This window comes from Schistocerca serialis, chromosome 1 (genome assembly GCF_023864345.2).
Source record: "Schistocerca serialis cubense isolate TAMUIC-IGC-003099 chromosome 1, iqSchSeri2.2, whole genome shotgun sequence".
Taxonomy (NCBI): Eukaryota; Metazoa; Arthropoda; class Insecta; order Orthoptera; family Acrididae; genus Schistocerca; species Schistocerca serialis.
Window position 1 is genome coordinate 1285528043 of NC_064638.1, and position 21587 is coordinate 1285549629.

Sequence of the window (21587 nt, forward strand, 5' to 3'; positions counted from 1 at the left end):
CCAGGGTTCTTCCATGTATACAACCTTCTATCATGATTCTTAAACCAAGTGTTACCTATGATTAAGTTGTGCTCTGTGCAAAATTCTACCAGGTGGCTTCCTCTTTCATTTCTTAGCCCCAATCCATATTCACCTACCACGTTTCCTTCTCTCCCTTTTCCTACACTCGAATTCCAGTCACCCATGACTATTAAATTTTCGTCTCCCTTCACTATCTGAATAATTTCTTTTATTTCATCATACATTTCTTCAATTTCTTCGTCATCTGCAGAGCTAGTTGGCATGTAAACTTGTACTACTGTAGTAGGTGTGGGCTTCGTATCTATATTGGCCACAATAATGTGTTCACTATGCTGTTTGTAGTAGCTTACCCGTGTTCCTATTTTCCTATTCATTATTAAAACTACTCCTGCATTACCCCTATTTGACTTTGTGTTTATAACCCTGTAGTCACCTGACCAGAAGTCTTGTTCCTCCTGCCACCGAACTTCACTAATTTCCACTATATCTAACTTTAACCTGTCCATTTCCCTTTTCAAATTTTCTAACCTACCTGCCCGATTAAGCGATCTGACATTCCACGCTCCGATCCGTAGAACGCCAGTTTTCTTTCTCCTGATAACGTCATCCTCTTGAGTAGTCCCCACCCGGAGATCCAAATGGGGGACTATTTTACCCTGGAATATTTTACCCAAGAGGACGCCATCATCATTTAAGCATACAGTAAAGCTGCATGCCCTCGGGAAAAATTATGACCGTAGTTTCCCCTTGCTTTCAGCTGTTCGCAGTACCAGCACAGCAAGGCCGTTTTGGTTATTGTTACAAGGCCAGATCAGTCAATCATACAGACTGTTGCCCTTGCAACTACTGAAAAGGCTGCTGCCCCTCTTCAGGAACCACACATTTGTCTGGCCTCTGAACAGATACCCCTCCGTTGTAGTTGTACCTACAGTACGGCTACCTGTATCACTGAGGCACGCAAGCCTCCCCACCAACGGCAAGGTCCATGGTTCATGGGGGGGGGGGGGGGGGACAAGGCTATACTCCATACAAATACTTACAGAAAAGACTTCCTGACATATGCGAATGCAGTCTTTCTCAGCGGCACATTCAACTGATGAATCCTTCTTGTGTTATGAGCCGAGTGGTAGCGTCGTCTTCTCGCAACTTTTAATTGAAACGTTGCGACATGACGACACCACCACTTGGCTTATGGGCCGAGAATTCATCAGTGACTTCCAGACATAAAATGTTTGAAAACATTATCAGCGATGTTTAAAATTAAAATTTAAAGATTAAAAAACAGTCTTGATTGCAACTTTTTGTTTTTATTGGAGTGGCCTGTTTCGATTCTATTTAAGAACCATCTTCAGACTCTGAAAAAACATATTACCAGATAGAGGGACCGTTATAATAGTAAGTATATGTAGCAAAATGTAGAACTAATAAATAAACATACCCAGAACGGTGGTTGGACTCCGAGGAGCAACTTGCGCCAACCATCGAAGCTGGAATAACTGCTAATTGGACAAGGAGAGAACGGTTATTAAATAGGCTTGGTCACGCCCACCGTTCTGAGTGCGACATCATTGCTAGCCAATCAGAAAGACGTCTATGATTAAGTAAACACAAGAAGCAGATTTAAAAGTGCTTTATAGTTAAATTACATCGTAACTTCATTATTACTGATTATTCGTCATAAAATATAAACTATAAAGGTTATTTGGCTTAAGATCAGCTAAAAGTATGATGCCCTCAAATGTCAGTTCTTTAAAAGATGCACCAAAGGTTGTTATGTCGATAGTGAGACGCTGCTAGCGGAGGTACATCGAGTGTTGCCGTGGAAACGTCGTCTATTCCAATGCGGCAGTCTACAGAGCTGTCAAAGATTGTGTTTACCTAATCATAGACGTCTTTCTCATTGGCTAGCAATGATGTCACACTCAGGCCGATGGGCTGACCAAGCCTATTTAATAACCGTTCACTCCTTGTCCATTTAGCAGTTATTGAAGCGTCGAGGGTTGGCGCAATTTGCTCCACAGAGTCCACACACCGTTCTAGGTATATTTATTTATCAGTTCTACATTTTGCTATATATATTTACTATTATAACGGTCCCTCTATCTGGTAATATGTTTTTTCAGAGTCTGAAGATGGTTCTTAAATTGAATCGAAACCGGTCACTCCAATAAAAATAAAAAGTTGCGATCAAGACTGTTTATAATCTTTGGACTTCCAGACAGTTAAATCTAAACTCGATGTTAACAAACTTCTTTCCTTCAGAAACGCTCTCCTTGTCATAGCCAGTCTACATTTTATATCCTGTCTTTGGTGCGCAAATAACAAAACTCATCTACTTTAAGTGTCTCATTTCCTGACTTAATTCTCTCAGCATTACCTGATTTAATTCGACTACATTCCATAACCCTCGTTTTGCTTTTGTTGATGTTCATCTTATATCCTCCTTTCAAGACTGTTCATTCCGTTCAACTGCTCTTCCAGGTCCTTTGCTATCTCTGACAGAATTATAATGTCATCGGCAAACTTCAAAGTTTTTATTTCTGCTCCATGAATTTTAATACCTACCCGAAATTTTCTTTTGTTTCCTTTAGTGCTTGCCCAGTATACAGATTGAATAATATCAGGGATAGGCTAAAACCCTGTCTCACTCCCTTCCCAACCACTGCTTCCCTTTCATGCCCCTCTACTCATAACTGCCATGTGGCTTCGGTACAAATCGTAAATAGCCTTTTGCTCCCTGTATTTGACTGCTGCCACCTTCAGAATTTGATAGGGAGTATTCCAGTCAACGTTGTCAGAAGCTTTCTGTAAGTCTACAAATGCCAGATACATAGGTTTGCCTTTACTTAATCTATCTTCTAAGATAAGTCGTAGGGTCAGTATTGCCTCATGTGTTCCAACATTTCTACGGAATACAAACTGATCTTTCCCAAGGATTCGTATTAGTATTTTGCAGCCGTGTCTTATTAAACTGATAGTTTGGTAATTTTCACATATGTCAACACCTGCTTTCTTTGGGACTGGAATTATTATATTCTTCTTGAAATCTGAGGGTATTTCGCCTGTATAATATATCGTGCTCACCAGATGGCAGAGTTTTGTCGGGACTGGTTCTCCCAAGGCTATCAGTAGTTCTAATGAAATGTTTTCTACTCCCAGGGCCTTGTTTCAACTTAGGTCTTTCAGTGCTCTGTCAAACTCTTCACGCAGTACTATATCTTCCATTTCATCTACATCTACATCCTCTTCAATCTCTATAACGTTGAACTCAAGTACATCGCCATTGTATAGACCAGCTATATACTCCTTCCACCATTCTGCTTTCTCTTCTTTGCTTAGCACATGTTTTCCATCTGAGCCCTTGATATTGATACAAGTGGTTCTCTTTTCTCAAAAGGTCTCTTTGATTTTCCTGTTGGCAGTTTCTATCTTACCCCTAGTGATATATGCCTCTAGATCCTTACATTTATCCTCTAGCCATCCCTGCTTAGCCATTTGTACTTCCTGTCGATCTCATTTTTGAGGCGTTTGTATTCCTTTTTGCCAACTTCATTTACTGCATTTTTATATTTTCTTCTTTCATCATTTAAATTCAGTGTCTCCTCTGTTACCCAAGGATTTCTACTAGCCATCATCTTTTTACCTACTTGATCCTCTGCTACCTTCACTGTTTCAGCTCTCAAAGCTACCCATTCTTCTTCTACTGTATTTCTTTCCTCCGCTGAAATGTCCCCAAAGTGACACACAATATTTGTAGCACAACGGAATCTGACTTTCAATAATCCCTACAAAAGAATGGCCCTGACTAACATATACCTTTCACAAATCACTTACCTCACAAAAATCTTCGTTACTCGAACTACTGCCAGCTAAATAAAAGATTCAAACTACTGAAGGCACTAACTTCTGATAGGCATAGTTAGCAAATGAAAGATTTTGATAGAGAACAAACAATGTATTTACCTTAATAGTGTTCAAAAGTCATAATATATATATCAGCTCATGACATCCAGTCTTACAAATCTACTGTCTCTGTTGGACACACGTCCAGATCATCCGCTCTCAAAATTCCGCCATCCCTCTCCCCACATCCACCACTGCTGGCGGCTCACCTCCAACTGCGCAACCCTACGCGCTGTTAACAGCCAACTGCCCACTACAATGGAGAAAATTACAACAATGTCAACCAGCCACAGACTGCCCACAGCACAGCCAGTCCATAAGGACAGTCCTGATCGGTCATCACAGTAAAATTCCAGTGTTTTTCTCAAAGTCTGAGCAGTAAAAGAAAATGCACACAGAAATAGTGGATTGCCATGCAGTCTTGAAGAAGTAGTGTTGTCCTTCCAACGGAAAGACAGTGCTGACTCTTGACATGCACACAGGTAATGGGCCACAACAGAGCAAACCCACAGCAGAGTCAGTCGAAGTTTTGAAGAATATTGGTAGGTAGGTCATCACAGAGCAGACCCACTGTAGTCCCGGTAGAGATTACGGTATTGGTGGGCCACCAGAGATGCAGATCCACTGCAGTCCTTGTAGAAATAATGGTATTGGTGGGCCATCAAAGATGAGGACACACTGTAGTCCTTGTAGAAATAATGGTATTGGTGGGCCATCAAAGATGCAGACCCACTGTAGTCCTTGTAGAAATGATGGTATTGGTGGGTCATCAAAGATGCAGACCCACTGTAGTCCTTGTAGAAATAATGGTATTAGTGGGTCATCAAAGGTGCAGACCCACTGCAGTCCTTGTAGAAATAATGGTATTGGTGGGTCATCAAAGGTGCAGACCCACTGTAGTCCTTGCAGAGACAGCCAGCAGCCATCTGTTGCGACTGTGCACGTGCACAATCACCATCGAAAAAGGTCTTGCAGAATATATGGCAAGTCCATAAACCACCACTTGTGGACTTACAAAGTTTTTGGAATTGTCCTTAGAACCAGCAATGCTGTTAACCAGTCCCTTGTTGAATTATCAACACACGTGGGAGCACTAACAGTCCTCTTTTTTCACATATTGTGCATATACTATGACCAACAGAAACGTGTCCAGTGAAATGTAACTTACAAATTACTTAATTTGATGAACTGGTGTCAATTACAATTTTATAACATGAGAATACAATAACAAAAGTACAAAATACATCATTAAAGAACATAACAATACAGAAAAACATTTGTAGTAATACGGGCTATACAAAAGAATCGAACTAACATATACATCAGTGTTACAGGAATTATGACATAAGTAAATACATAAAAGATCAGAATAACTTTTGAAACATCAACTTCACACATGAGCATTAAAATAAAACAGAATAAATAATGTCTAAACATCTTTACAAAGTAAATAACATATTATCAGAAAAATTCTACAATGTAAATCTTATTAGCTAAACACGTAATGATAGGAAAAACACAAATTCACATAGCGTAATAACACAAAAGTACAGGACAGGGTTTGTTTGCAGTTTGACATTTGGTACTTCAGTCCAACCCAAAACTTCATTCTGTAGATCTTTCCTCTGATTTCAACATTTGTTTCCGCAAAAAAAAAATCCTATCCAAGCATGCTTTCTGTATTCTGTTCACATCCTCTTTCAAAAATAGTTTTTCTCCACTGTACACTACTTTTTTGGCCAAACCATTTTCTTATAGCTTCTCAATGCATTTCTTCCAATTCATCATAGCTAGTTTCTTACATAGTCTACCCCTTCTTAAGCTAACTTAAATCTACTAAGCTCAGATATATATATGAAGGGATGAGGCAATGCGACAGCACATAACAAATTAGCAGAAACAGCAATGACAAAAAAATGGAAATTGGCAAAGCAAGCAGCAGTATATATAAATTAGCAAAGCAATTGCAATATTACAACTAATATGAGGCAACGTGCAGCAAACAAGAAAAATAAATCCATAGTAAAACTGGTTTCACAGAGTAATACAAAGTCAAATTCAGTAACACTATGCCTGGCAAACAGAAGCAGCAAATGCTATAACTTATACCTAAACATGACAAAGCTCAAGCAGAAAAAATATTACACCAAAGACAACAATGCAGCCAAGGGAAATGTATATTCACATATTAATGTCTATGTAATTAAAGTGGTGCACCACAAAAACTTATGCTACCAAAAAATTACAAAGTACTTGAAAAGAAAATAATGTATGCAGTTACTGTTATTAGTCCCTTCTTATTGTTCTTTCCTTTCCAAGTGCTCCTTTTTCCAAGAATGTGGATCATAAAATTATAATTTAATAGATCTATTGACAGAAAGTTTCCACATTAGCAAATGCATTTAATTTTATTTTATAAAACCAATGCTGCAACACAGGTGGAAACTAGATATCAAATGAAATAAGCAACTATCTAAAGCAAAGCATAAAAATATCATCCAATAGTCATGTGGCATTTCATAAGTTAGTATAAATTCTCTCAACTCTCGTAGAAAGACACTTGTCATAATCAGGTGTGCAGATGTAAGAATATTTCCCATCAGTTCATAAGCATTTCAGTAATTACGACAAAGTATGTGCTCCACAGTATAATCATACGATTCCAAGTTTGAGCGTGTCGTATTTGCAATGCTTTCTACCAAGAAATGCCAATAGCAAGGATAATGGCCTCTTTTTTTTCTCCACCTAGTGGCTTTCTTTTTTCAAACGACTATCTCTGAGCTGGCGCCCAAAACGCATTATGTCTAGGTCACATACCTTTCTTTCCTAAATATTTACGACAGCAGTTTCCGCTACAGTGACAGTCTCATATAAAAATTTCACAGGTCGAGAATTTGTGCTACAAATGCGTAGAAGCAAAATCCCATAAATATAACAGTGTCCAAAAAATTTTCGCCGGCATTGTGATATATTCACGCATTTACACATATTTCATAACTCTGAAAGTACGATTCTTGGTTTCCAACATCCTTTTTCACAAACCAGAGTCCCTAACCACTACTCATTATTCCTTACCTTATTACACATATACATATTCATCGACACTTCTTCAATATTTCATCATAATAAATACATAGCATAATCAAATTCCTCATATAGCATCAGCTTATTGATCATAAATATACCTCAACAGCATAATACACATTGTCATCGTAATAATAACACCATAAAAACTCAGCCAAATCTAAAAAACGTCGTAGCTTTCTTCAATAATTTCAAACCCTAAAAAATATTCTCTGCTCATTTCAATGGTGTCATCTACCTCAAATGTACTTTAAAAATCATGATCTCATACTAAATACATCATTCAAAGCTCTCATAGTATCACAATGGTTCTGAAAATATATGAAGAGTTCACAAAGTACATAAAAAAATACAGTTTCGTAAGTGTGAAGTTATCCAACTGTGTAATTGCGTAAACATCTGTCACTGACGTACCAAAAAAATGTTTGTTTCTCTGTTAAATGATCAGATAGCTGTGTAATTTATGTGTTAGAGAAATATGGTACCAATGTGTAAAGTTGTATAAGCAAATACCATATTAGCTAGGGCTCCTTGTGCTTGCCAGAAACATAGTACAATATGTAGGCGGTACCCCCTGAGGATTAATGTAATTATACCCTCAGGTGTTACAGATTACAGTAATCGAAAGAAATATATCACCGAAAACTTTCATTGTATCTTTGTGATTCAAAAATCTTTAAAAATAAATGTTTTAAGTACAAAATTAATCACTCAAATGCGTGTCCTGTAGCGCTAAATGTGCGTCTTGCTGTAAGATAATTATGTGGAAATGTCGTAGTTATCGTCCTCTGTAAGCAAAGTCAATGTACTCACCTAATCATAAACAAAAGTGAAATGCTTTGCGTATAGATATCATAGTTATTATGCTTATTGCTGTGATGAAGAAAGTACTGTACTGTAACGTATTGTTGTGCTACTCAGTCAATGTGAAATGTCAGCTATCTTTATTGCATCAAAATATTCGAGGACTGAGAAATAAAATTAATGAATTAACTATCTGCATAAATGAATTAGAGTCTTCAAACCCAGCTGACATAATCTGCCTCTCTGAACATCATGTGACCACTGGTATAGAACATTTAAGTGTTACAGGGTTTAGGTTAGCATCTCACTTTTGTAGATCAGAAATGCAGAAAGGAGGAGTTCCCACATTCATCAGGAACTGTCATAAATTTAAGAACATAGGCATTCATAAATTTTGCTTAGAACAGCATATGGAAGCATGTGCAACAGAATTAGATTTTCACAAAAAATCCTTCATAATATTAAGTGTATATCGAGCACCTGTAGGTAACTTTAATCTGTTTGTAAACCACCTTGAAGCTGTACTGGCCCATTTAACAACCAAAAAGAAAGAAATAGTGGTTGCTGGTGATTTCAATGTAGATTTCCTTAAAGACTCTCCCAATAAGAACTTATTTGAGTTAGTAACACTATCATTCAACTTAATTCCCACAGTAAAGTTCCCCACTAGGATAGCCACTTGCTCACAAACAGCCATTGATAGTATCTTTATAGAAAAGTCCAATGAACAAAATTATATTACAAAACCAATAGTCAATGGCCTCTCAGACCATGACATGTAGTTCCTTCTGTTAAATGTTAATACTGAACAGGATATAAAATCTGTAAAATCTGAGCTCAAGAGGGTAATCGGTAAGCCAAAAATTGATTATTTTAGGACACTCCTCAGAGACATTCACTGGACTGATGTTTACAGTGCTCATGGCATGAATGAAAAATATAAAATTCTTGCTAATAAAGTGCTTACCTTATTCGAACACTGCTTTCCCCCAAAACTTACCAAGGTTAGAGCAAAGTCTACAAAGGAGCCATGGATTACTCGAGGAATAGGGGTATCTTGTAAAACAAAAAGAAAACTGTATCTGTCAATCCGAAACATTTCCAATGTTGATGCTATAGCACATTATAAGAAATACTGCAAAATATTAAAGACTGTAATACGGATGTCAAAGCAAATATATTACAAGGAAAAGATAGTCATATCAGATAGCAAAATAAAGACAATATGGGATATAGTGAAGGAGGAGACCAGTAGAACCAGACATGAAGAGGAACAAACAGCATTAAGAGTAAATGATACATTGGTGACAGATGTGTATACTGTTGCAGAACTTTTTAAAAAACATTTTATAACTGTTACTGGAAAGATGGGGGTGTCAGGTTCGGTAGATGCTGCTATGGATTACCTTAGACCAGACATTTCAAGTAACTTCCATAATATGAATTTGACCCTCACTACCCCAACAGAAATAATGTCCATCATAAAATCTTTAAAATCAAAAACATCTAGTGGGTATGATGAAATATCAACAAAGTTAATTAAAGAATGTGATTCTGAGGTAAGTAACATATTAAGCTATCTGTGTAACCAGTCGTTTATCAGTGGAATATTTCCCGTATGACTGAAATATGCTGAAGTTAAGCCACTGTTTAAGAAGAGAGATAAAGAAATAGCATCAAATTTCCGTCCAATTTCACTGTTGCCAGCATTCTCAAAAATTTCAGAAAAAGTAATGTACAGTCGTCATTATAACGATCTTATCTCAAATAACATACTGTCAAAGTCACAGTTTGGATTTCTAAAAGGTTCTGATATTTAGAAGGCTATCTACACTTACAGCGAAAATGTGCTTAATTCATTAGACAAAAAATTGCAGGCAACTGGTATATTTTGTGATCTGTCAAAGGCATTTGACTGTGTAAATCACAATATCCTTTTAAGTAAACTAGAATATTATAGTGTAACAGGAAATGCTGCAAAATGGTTCAAATCTTATATCTCTAGCAGGAAACAAAGGGTGTTATTAGGAAAGAGACATGTATCAAGCTATCAGGCATCATCCAACTGGGAACTAATTACATGTGGGGTCCCACAAGGTTCCATTTTGGGGCCCTTACTTTTTCTTGTGTATATCAATGACCTTTCATCAGTAACATTACCAGATGCCAAGTTTGTTTTGTTTGCCAATGATACAAACATTGCAATAAATAGCAAATCAAGTGTAGTCTTAGAAAGATGAGCCAATAAAATATTTGTGGACATTAATCACTGGTTCCTAGCCAATTCTTTGTCACTAACCTTTGAAAAAACACACTACATGCAGTTCAGAATTTGTAAGGGGTGTCCCAAGAGTATATGTCTAACATACGATGACAAGAAGATAGAAGAAGTGGACAGTGTTAAATTCTTGGGATTACAGCTTGATAATAAATTGAACTGGGAGGAGCACACCACAGAACTGCTGAAGCGTCTTAACAAATCTCTGTTTGCAATGTGAATTTTGTCAGACATAGGGTATATAAAAATGAAAAAGCTGGCATACTATGCTTACTTTCATTCCATAATGTCATATGGGATTATTTTTTGGGGTAATTCATCAAGCCAAGCTAAAGTTTTCCGGGCACAAAAACGTGCAGTAAGAATTATATGTGGTGTGAACTCAAGAACATCCTGCAGAAGCCTGTTTAGGGAACTAGGGATACTAACTACTACTTCCCAATGTATTTATTCCTTAATGATATTTGTCATTAAAAATATATCACTTTTTCAAACCAACAGCTCAATTCATGGAATCAATACTAGGAATAAGAATAATCTTCACAAGGATTTAAAGTCACTTAGTCTTGTACAAAAAGGTGTGCATTATTCAGGAACACACATTTTCAATAACTTGCCAGCAGCCATAAAAAGCTTAACAACCAATGAAATTCAGTTTAAGAGAAGCCTAAAGGATTTATTGGTGGCCAACTCCTTCTACTTCATTGATGAATTTCTTAGTAAAACCAACTGATTTGTATATAAGTACAACATAACTTCTGCACAATTTCAGTGCAGTAATGTGTTTATTGAAAATTTGTGTGTCTGTGTGTGTGTGTGTAAGTATAATCTAACTTCTGCGTCATTTCAGTGCAGTAATGTGTTCATTGTAAATAAGTATTACAGTAGTTGTATTACATTTTTATTACCTTATAAATAAATAAAAAACCTTTTTATTTTAAATTCAGTGCATTAGTATTTGTAAAATGACTCTTAGTGCATTAAAAAATGACGATCGTTCCACTTGGGACCTGTGGAATGGTACATTAGCTTATTTGTTTTAGTTGTAAACATTTGTCATGTATTGTTGTTTTTCTGACATGTTCCACATCCTGGAGGACCTCCTCACTACGGATCAATTGGAATGAAAGTAAATCTAATCTAATCTAAATCTACGGAAAAGGATGCCTCATTGTAGGTATACCACAAAAGTTACTCTAAATCATGTTTTACTTTCCAGAATAATACATAAAAACTGTGCAGATATAAAACCGATACACCGCAAAAGCAACAATGTAAATTGTGTCACACATTAGTAGCGTCGTGATATAAACGTGTAGCTGTCAAGGAAACCAAATGCTAAGTCATCTTTAATCTCACAGAAAGTACTTCAAATAAAGAATGTCTTTTCAAGTAAACCAAAATGTTGCATTAAAATCTCATTAGCAGTATATGTTCTAAGTATGTAAGGCTTATAGTCGTTACGTAATTGTGCAATTAACAAGCAAGAATGCACATACACAATAACACCGTGTCCTCTGTTCACTATAACAATGCATTCGTAATTTCTGTTTAAATAAGATCTCTTGGTTCTTGACTGGATATTTAACTTCAAACATTGTTGCATGTTAACAGATTCTCAGTGTGATAAATTCTACTAGTAGCGTGAAGTGAAAAATTTTATGGCAAAGACTAAGTTAAAAAACCGATTATCTCTCAATAAACGGTTTTCCATATGAAATGTGGTGCAGTCCTTTACCCTTTCTAGTGCGCAGAGTTTCATCTTCAAAGTAATTATCATGTTGTATACGTCAGTAAGGAATGCTAAAATTTTTCTCAAGGTTAGCGTCTGTGTTATTTTTCTGAAGCCCAGCCGGCGCACGTGACTGCCTGCGGTGCGAGTCATTGTCTGTCTCTTTGGTGGCGCGCATCGTTATTGGGATTAGGAGACCTAAATTCCACAAATTCACCTTGTCAAGAGGGCCCAGCCCTGTTTGAATCCCGCCAGGTCTGATAAAATTCAGGTCTGTTGTTATGATTATATCGTCTGTTGTCATGTCGGTAGTTCCTGTAGTTTCTTTCTTGTCGGTTAAGTAGTGGAGAATTTCTCCCTGAATTATCACTGCACGGTGGACCGTTGCATCTGAAGTTATTCTGTCTCCCTTGATAATATTTATTTTGGTTCCCATATTGCCTGTTTCTCTGTTTGTCTCTGTGATAGTCATTACCGCGGAGAGGTGATCTTTCCCTGTAATTATTACTACTCTGCTAACGGTTGTCATACGGATGGTGTCTGTTTTGTTCAAGATTTATGTTGTAAGAATAGCCTTGTCATGTCCAGTTATTATTTCTGTCATCACAGAATTGTGACGGATGTGACCTGTAATTGTTGTGCTCCTGTTTTCGCGTTCCGCGATTGTCAGTGTCAACTTCCAATTTTTGTAACAGTCCCTGAAAAACTTCAATGTCTCCTTTGCAACGTCATGCCAAAATAATATGTAGTAAATGTTCAGGGAATTTGATTAAGCAAATGCGGATGTGTTCTGAGGGGCTGTAAGGGTTTTTCACAAGACTGGAAAATTCAGATTGTTCGAAATGTTTCATCATTATGATGCTATGTTTTAGTCGGTCTTGTGTAGGTTGAGACCAATATGCTGAGAGGAAGGCATGGTAAAATTATCCTTCACTGTGGCAATTGTGAATGACCGATTGCATTCTTACAGCTGGTTCACTCTCTAAGTAGCCACACATAAATTCTAGTCTGTGCTCTAATGACCAGTTGGGAGGAAAACAATGAGAGAATTGATGAAGCTACGCTTGTGGATGCATGTCGATTCCGGAATTCTGAAATGTTTTGAATTTACATGTAGTAATAAACAGCTTATAGTCAAAATCATCATGTCGGCGAGTCGCATGTCGGTCATTGTTACGTCGTTTAGGCGGTTCCATCTCAAAATTCGGTGTACCTTGCCAATTTCTTTCATAATTTCCGAAGTGCCCTGTGTTATAATTTTGTGGCTGTTCCGTATTTCTATGTCCCTTTTCCCGTATTGGAGCGCGAGTGTCCTCTGAAATATGTAATTCTTGTATTACCTGTGTCAACTGATCTTGTACTTCCCGGATTTCTCTTTGGTGTTGCGTATTAATTTGATTCTGATTTTGTTTGAATTTCCTAATTTGTTCGTACTCTTCTGTGTCAGAGAAGGCTACATGTCTTGTGTCATTCAGATCATCATCCACCTTTGTAGATAAGTTAGTGAACTGATCCGAAAGTTCGGCTACTTTCTCCGATAGTGAACTTATTTCCTCAGTGTGTTTTTCTGAACCGAGTTTCAGTGTCCATTTGTATTGAAATCGTATCTACCGTGTCCTTTAAGTTTTCCTGAGTTTTTGCAAGTTGCGTAACCAAATCGGTAGATGCAACTGAGTCAATCTTAGCTTGCAAGGTCTCATGATTTTCATGAACAATAGTTTGCAGTTCTTTTATGGCTGCTTCGTGATTCTCTAATGTATTTTCATGCCGCGTAAAAATAGGTTGGAAATGCTCACAAATTTGTGTTTTTACGTCATTACAGACTTTTTGACATTTCGATTCGATTTTATGTAACTCAGTAGTTAAATCTTCACGTGTTTGTTCAAGCGTGGTGTCTAACCTTTGAAGATTTTGTTCCATTGTGTCTAACTTTTGAAGTTTTGCTGTGTTTGTCCCATTTGTTGTATTAATTGTAATAACAATGCACTGGTGTCTGAAACATGTTCCTCAGTGCTTTTCGACAGTGAATTTGCACCGGTAACATTCACATTTTGACAAGCAGAAAATGTGTCTTGACTTATTTGAGAAAATGGTGAGGACCCAAAATCTGAATCTACAGTATTTGCGAGATTGTGTCCTGTCATTTCGGATTCCTGAGGCGAGCTGTTGTCGACTGATCGATCGATAATGCTTCCCTGTTCACTAATTGTTTCACTGTCTACGCCATTATTTGCCGCCCGCTCCATTTCCCTATGCACAATTACCAAATTACCACTCTGAATGTCTGTTAATTCATTACACAGTGGTGCTGATAAGCTACGCTCGTCGTCACTATTATTTCTCAGTTTCATTTGGAGCCTAGTGTTACGTTTTTCACACGCCATTATTGTCACAATATTTCACACGATAACACAGAAAAGCACAATTTGAAGAGCAAAATAAGAAAACCCATTAACATAACACTGAAAATAATATCTAGTTAATTGCAAGCACAGCCGCGAAATACTTGGTGCAAATCTACATGCATGCCACAACTGTTTTACTGTACAACAATGAAAAACTACAACTACAAGGGAAATTCTCTCTATGATAATGCGCTAGCAATAAACAATAGCTACACTAATTACACAAACTACACGAAAAAAATCAGAAGATTCCAGTCAGGTATCCTCGGCTAAGGGTCTACATATGAAACGACCCCCTAGAAAAATTATTGAATTACTGTGCTGATAAAGTTCTTACATTATTTGATTTTCAAACAGCTGAGCAAAATTGAACGTACTCAGACATTACTCTCTTTACTTATTCTGATCACTGACACATGATATTTTTAGCGCAACGCAATCTGACTTTCAATAATCCCTACAAAAGAATGCCCCTGACTAACATTAACCTATACCTTTCACAAATCACTTACCTCACAAAAATCTTCGTTACTCGAATTACTGCAACACGGCGAGCGCCACTACTGCCAGCTAAACAAAAGATTCAAACTACTGAAGGCACTAACTACTGATAGGCATAGTTAGCAAATGAATGATTTTGATAGAGAACAAACAATGTATTTACCTTAATAGTGTTCAAAAGTCATAATATATATATATCAGTTCATGACATAGATTCTTACAAATGTACTGTTTCTGATGGACACATGTCCAGATCATCCGCTCTCAAAAATCCGCCATCTCACTTCCCCACATCCACCACTACTGGCGGCTCACCTCCAACTGCGCAACGCTACGCGCTGTTAACAGCCAACTGCCCACTACAATGGCGAAAATTACAACAACGCCAACCAGCCACAGACTGCCCACAGCACAGCCAGTGATTTTCATATAGAGCGCTACGTGGCGTTACCAATATAAAAACCTGAACGGCCTACTCACACCGTTCTCGTCTATCGTTCGCTAATGGTCTCTCTGAAACTCTCTACAATCTCTGGTTCTTTTAGTTCATCCAGGTCCCATCTCCCTAATTTCCCATCTTTTTGCAGTTTCTTCAGTTTTAATCTACAGTTCATAACCAATAAACTGTGGTCAGAGTCGACATCTCCTCCTGGAAATGTCTTACAGTTTAAAACCTGGTTCCTAAATCTCTGTCTTACTATCATATAATCTATCTTAAAACTTCCAGTGTCTCCAGGCCTCTTCCACATATACGGTCTTCTTTCATGATTTTTACAGTAAGTGTTAGCTATGATTAAGTTATGCTCTGTGCAAAATTCGACCAGACGGCTTTCTCCTTCATTCCTTACCCCCATTTCATATTCACCTACTACTTTTCCTTCTCTTCCTTTTCCTACTATCGAATTCCAGTCCCCCATGCCCATTAAATTTTTGTCTCCTTTCACTACCTGAATAATTTCTTTTATCTCATCATACATTTCTTCGGTCTTTTCGTCATCTGCGGAGCTAGTTGGCTTATATACTTGTACTATTGTTGTAGGTGTCTCTATCTTGGCTACAATTATCTGTTCACTATGCTGTTCATAGTAGCTTACCCGAGCTCCTAGTCTTTTTATTCATTATTAAACCTACTCCCGCATTACCATTATCTGATTTTGTGTTCATATCCCTGTATTCGCCTCACCAGTAGAGTTGTTCCTCCTGCCACCGAACTTCACTAATTCCCACTATATCTAACTTTAATCTATCCATTTCCATTTTTAAATTTTCTAATCTACCTGCCCGATTAAGGGATCTGACATTCCATGCTCCGATCCGCAGACGCCAGTTTTGTTTCTCCTGATAACGACGTCCTCCTGAGTAGTCGTCGACAGGAGATCCGAATGGGGGACTATTTTACCTCCGGAATATTTTACCCAAGCGGACACCATCGTCGTTTAACCATAAAGTAAAGTTGTATGTCCTCGGGAAACATTACAGCTGTAGTTTCCCCTTGCTTTCAGCTGCTCGCAGTACCAGCACAGCATGGCCATTTTGGTTAATGTTACAAGGCCAGATCAGTCAATCATACAGACTGTTCCCCCTGCAACTACTGAAAAGGCTGCTGCCCTTCTTCAGAAACCACACGTTTGTCTGGCCTCTCAACAGATACCCCTCCGTTGTGGTTGCACCTACGGTACGGCTATCCGTATCACTGAGGCACGCATGTCTCCCCACCAACAGCAAGATCCGTGGTTCATAGGGATTGGAATTATACAGTAGAATTTCCTGTGATGTCATAATCCCTACCAATGTGTTCGTTTATAACACATACACTAGTATGCCACACACATTAGCCATGTTGTGGTGAGTTAGCAGTGATAAATAAATTGGTATCATGCAGCGTTGTGACTGGCTGAGAGCATCATGAGATCGACACGACATGAGGCGATACTGACGTTGCGTCGCTTCGAGACACGATGCGGCGCTGCGAAGTCATGTCACAACGTCATGACGCACTGTGTTGTCATGTTGAAGTGACTTCAAGCGCTGTGGGTTCAGAACTCGTGTAGTTGGATAAAATGTGTAAAAATTGTGGAAAATATATAAAATTGTGGAAAATACAGAAAATTGTGAGCAACCCTGTAAAACTACAAAAATGGGTGAAAAATATGACAAAGTGGGAAAACACGAACAATATGTGGAAAATGTGAATAAACACGTCATAGTGTGGAATACTGAGAATGCTTACGTGTCTGCCTGCGTGTGATCTCTGTTGGTGGCACATAATATTAAACTGTTATTAATAAATAGACCTATGGCGATGTGACTTGCCGGAATTTGTTATTAACAAATGGACACAGCCTACAATGTCTCCGTATTCTGTGTCCACCGCCTGAGTTCTCCCCACTTCCAAAAGAGGAAAATGAGGAAAAAATTACGAGAATGGGTGGAAAGTGCGTAAAATTGGGGGAAAAAAACGAAAAAATTTGTAAAATAGGGATAAATACATTTAACTGTGGAAGAATAACAGTACTTACATACGTGCCAGGTTATGGTCTCTGCAGGTGTCTCTACTAGTATTAAATTGTTGTTAACAAACAGACCCAGATAATGTGACTTAATGTAATTTGCTATTAACAAACAGAGACACCCTGCAATCTATCCCTAGGCTGACCAGCTCCTGAGCGAACTCCACCCACCCAAGTGTCCCAGCTGTGAAGGGGGGGGGGGAGGGAGGGAGTGGAGGGAGTACTTGATCTTTATTGGCTCATTGGGTTTTATTGTGCTCCCATTGACTGTGAGGGTGTCCCACCAACTTTACATCATGTGATCAGTATCGAGCCCACTTTCGAGTTACGGCATGACATTCAATATAACTTGCAGAATTGGCTGCGGGATTCCCATGGGTGACCTTGATCAATTCGCGGTGGTTCCCCAGGGGAGGAGGGGGGGGTGACCTTGAATATAAGTCGCTCCACTTTTCATTCAGAGTAACATATTCAACTTTTCTGTGCTTCGACAGGGGCATTTTTTCCGCTAGTATAGTAACACACATAACGACTAATGCGACGGTCTTGGACATTTTGAGGTTTACTGTGCCGGTCAGATTCTCATCAGCTCATAGTAGAAAATCTCTGGACTTGGTTACGAATATTGCACTTGTCTACTGTGTAACCGTTGTATTGGGCTTGGAAACGATTCTTGTAACTCGGATCAAGATGTCTAGCAGAATGATGTAGTCTGGAAGCCACTGCTTGAGAGAAGGAGGAAAATCTCTCTGTCTGAAGTGAAAAGTCAACAGCATCGTGAAGACAAAAGGGCCAGCTGGATATGATAGACAAACCTGCTCATAGCCCCAATATAAGCCTGACGAACCTCTCGGGCAGAAGCAGAGGGCTGGCTGTGCGCCACAGATGTTTACCATGCATCAGAAAGGGTCCAAGTGAATTTCACCTTCAGTGCATCAGAACTTCGTTATAATGGCACGTATGAAATCTTGGTAAAATATTACATGCTATACTCGTACTTGTATCTAGTTAAGGAGATAAAACAAAGCAGCGAATACATAATATTAGGACTTAACCCTAAGCTGTCCTTGAATATGAAATGATTTGACTGTCAGGAAAGAATGTTGAAAACTACGGTATACATTACTACCAGCGGCTTGAGAGCTGGTGACAGTACCGCACTTTCGTTATACTCTGGATGTTGAAGGAAATCCTCGTTCTCCAAAGTCAGCAGAAAGTTAAATTAATATGAATTACAGACGTAATTTTTTTGTGTGGAAGACATAGAACCTTTCCTCGGCAATCCTAGAAAATGTGAAAAATGTGAAGAAGGATCCAGTTTTGTTGAACAACTTTGTTGAATAAATGTAATAATAACATGTACATGTTACACGCGATAATGAACTAAATAAATATCTATAGCAATGGACCTCGTTCACCTAACTTGTTAATGGAACAGAATGCAGTCTCTTCTAGCTTGCTTGGTTGTGATTATAATATGTGGCGCAGAAATACGGATTAATTGTGGCCATTAAGTAGCTTCTGAAGAGAGGAAGCGAATAAGGGAACTTAATATCACACTGCAGCAGAAACAATGACCTATTAACTGAGACTTTATCTCAAATGAGGACGGAAAAGCGTTACGATGTTTTCGTCTGAAGTATAATTGAAATTACTGATGGCGAGTATTTAAGTGTATCATTAAAACCCGTAACTTCTCTACTTGTTGAGGTCCTGAGGTAAATATGGCTGCTATACACAAAAGAAATGGAATATATATGGCTGCTATACAGTAATGTAATTGGATGCTAACGGTTACCATTTTACAATAATCTGTTTTATGTAACTTGGCTCTACTTCAGATAGTGGTATATACTTTCATGTGTAAATGTGTAATCTGAAATTATACCTGGAGGCAATGCTTGACTTTAAGTGACTCATTTAAAAAAAAAAAAAAAACAAAAAAAAAACGGCACTGCGATCTTCCTTGGGAAAGGGCGGGCGTGAAATTAGACTTTTTAAAACGTTACTTTGGCGCTTTTCTGCGCATTTAAAAGTGTACATACAACATTTGGGCTGAAAATATAGTTCTATCATGGTGCACTCAAAATTTGCGGCTCTGATTTTCTTTCATCAGTTCTAGCAGTATGTAGTACTTGTGCCTACTGTCACAAATCAGACTCCACCAGAGGTAAAACAGTCCTTCATCCTTATATCCATTCAACGATAACTAACAACAGAAACAACAAAACTCTAGCTTTCTAGGGAACGGAGCGTGTAGGTTGATTAGGAAAGAAAAAAAGAATAGGACAGGATGATGTTCGGCAGGAAGAACAGAATTTCTGATCAGGTGAGTTCCGAGTTATCAACACAAAATGATATCAGGGCGGTGAAGGCGTAGGTCTTGGAATGAAAACGAAAATAGGAACAACGTGAGACCAGATCATCACAACCAAGACAAATATTAAATCACAGTTCGCCACAGCAGTACAATTACACATCGCTAACACCTTCGCAAATAGATATTGAAAATAAAAATGCTGTTATAAAAGAATTATTCAGTGTATTAAGAGAGGCTAAAACTTTAATGTGATGGAAGACTGGATTTCGATAATATGAAAAGAAAGAGAAAAAATGTAGTAGTAAAATATGGAGTAAGGTTAAGCAATTAAAGGGGGAGTCGTCTGGTAGAATTTTGCACAGAGTCTAATTTAATAATTTGTAGCACTTCGTTGAATAATGATGAAACGGCAGTGAATGTATGAAAAAGACCTGAAGATACTAGGAGGTTTCAAATAGATAAATTATGACAAAACATTTTATTAATTATAAAGTGCGGGATAAAACTAAAGAAGGCAGAAAATCAACGACTTTGATGCTTTAGAGCCTTGATAACTTGAAAGTAGCAGAAGTTCTTGAAAGATATAAAGGAAACTGTAGGCTAAGAGTCACCGAAACTAGAGCAAGATATACAATAGAAACTGAACGAATGGCTTTCAGAGATGAAATCCTTGTATAAAACATACGCTATTAAATTCAAGCGATGAAAAGAAAAACTATAAAAATGCAACAGATACAACAGAAGAAAGGGAATACAGACTTACAAAACATGATATTGACAGTAAGTGCAAAAATGCAAACCAGGAATGGCTAGAAGTGGTATGCAAAACTATAGATGGATACATGGCTACATAAAATATAGATGTTACTTAAAAAAGAAACCTCCGGAAAAAATGAGAAGTTCCTGCATAAACCTCACGTGCTCGGATGAGAAGTCAGTACTCTAGGCAAAGAAGGGAAAGCTAAAAAGTGGCAGCAGTATATAGACGTGCTCTGTAAGAAAAAGAAACTAAAAGACAAATATGGAAAGGAAAAATAAGCCGATGAAGACGGGGTGGAGGAAGACATACTCAGAGAAGAATTTGATAGAGCACTGAAAATTTACTTAGAAACAGTTCATAACTATCAAAGTCTTTGAGAGAACTTGTCACGCCAATAATGCTGCACCTGGTATGCTAGAGAGATGAAAGAAGAAGAATGTGATTATTTCAATTCCAAACAAAACAGATGCCGACAGGTGTCAGTATTACCGAACCTTAAGTTTAATAAGCTGTAGTTGCAGCGCTGTGCATTGTTCATGGAAGCATGGAACAACTGGTGGAAAATCAATTTGATTTGGGAACAAAAGTAAGAATACGCGAAGCAATTCTGACCCTTAGCCTTACGTTAATAGACAGGTTGAAGAGAAGAATGCCTAATTTCCTAGAATTCGTAGATTTACAAAAACTTTCGATACTTGTTGACTAGAGAACACTCACTGAAATTTTGCATGTCTCAGGGATAAAATACAGGGAGCGGAAGGCTACCTACAACTTGTACAGATATCAGATAGCAGTTATAAAATTCAAATGACGTGAAAGACAGAGCGTGGCTTAGAAACCACTGAGACACGGTTGTAGTCTGCATCTTATGTAATTCAGTCTATACACAGGACAAGCACTAAAGGGAGCCAAAGAGAAATTTTAGTGAGGAATTAAAGATAAGGAGAGAATTAAGAATTCTAACTTTTTCCGACGACACAGAAATTTTGTCAGACACGGAGAAGAACTTGACAGATCAGTTAAGCAGAATGTACATTGTCTTGGGAATAGGTTATATAGTAGGATGAATTGTAACAATAGTAAACATGGGTAATTAACTGTTGTCGAATTAAATTAAATGAACCTGACGGAATTAGTTGACAAGTGAGACGCCGAAATTAGTAAGGGTAGTTTATGATGTGGTCAGCGAAATAACAAACGACTACAGAATTATGAAGTCACAAAATTTGATTAGGAAGGTGAAAGAAAAACTTTTCTAAAAATGATAAA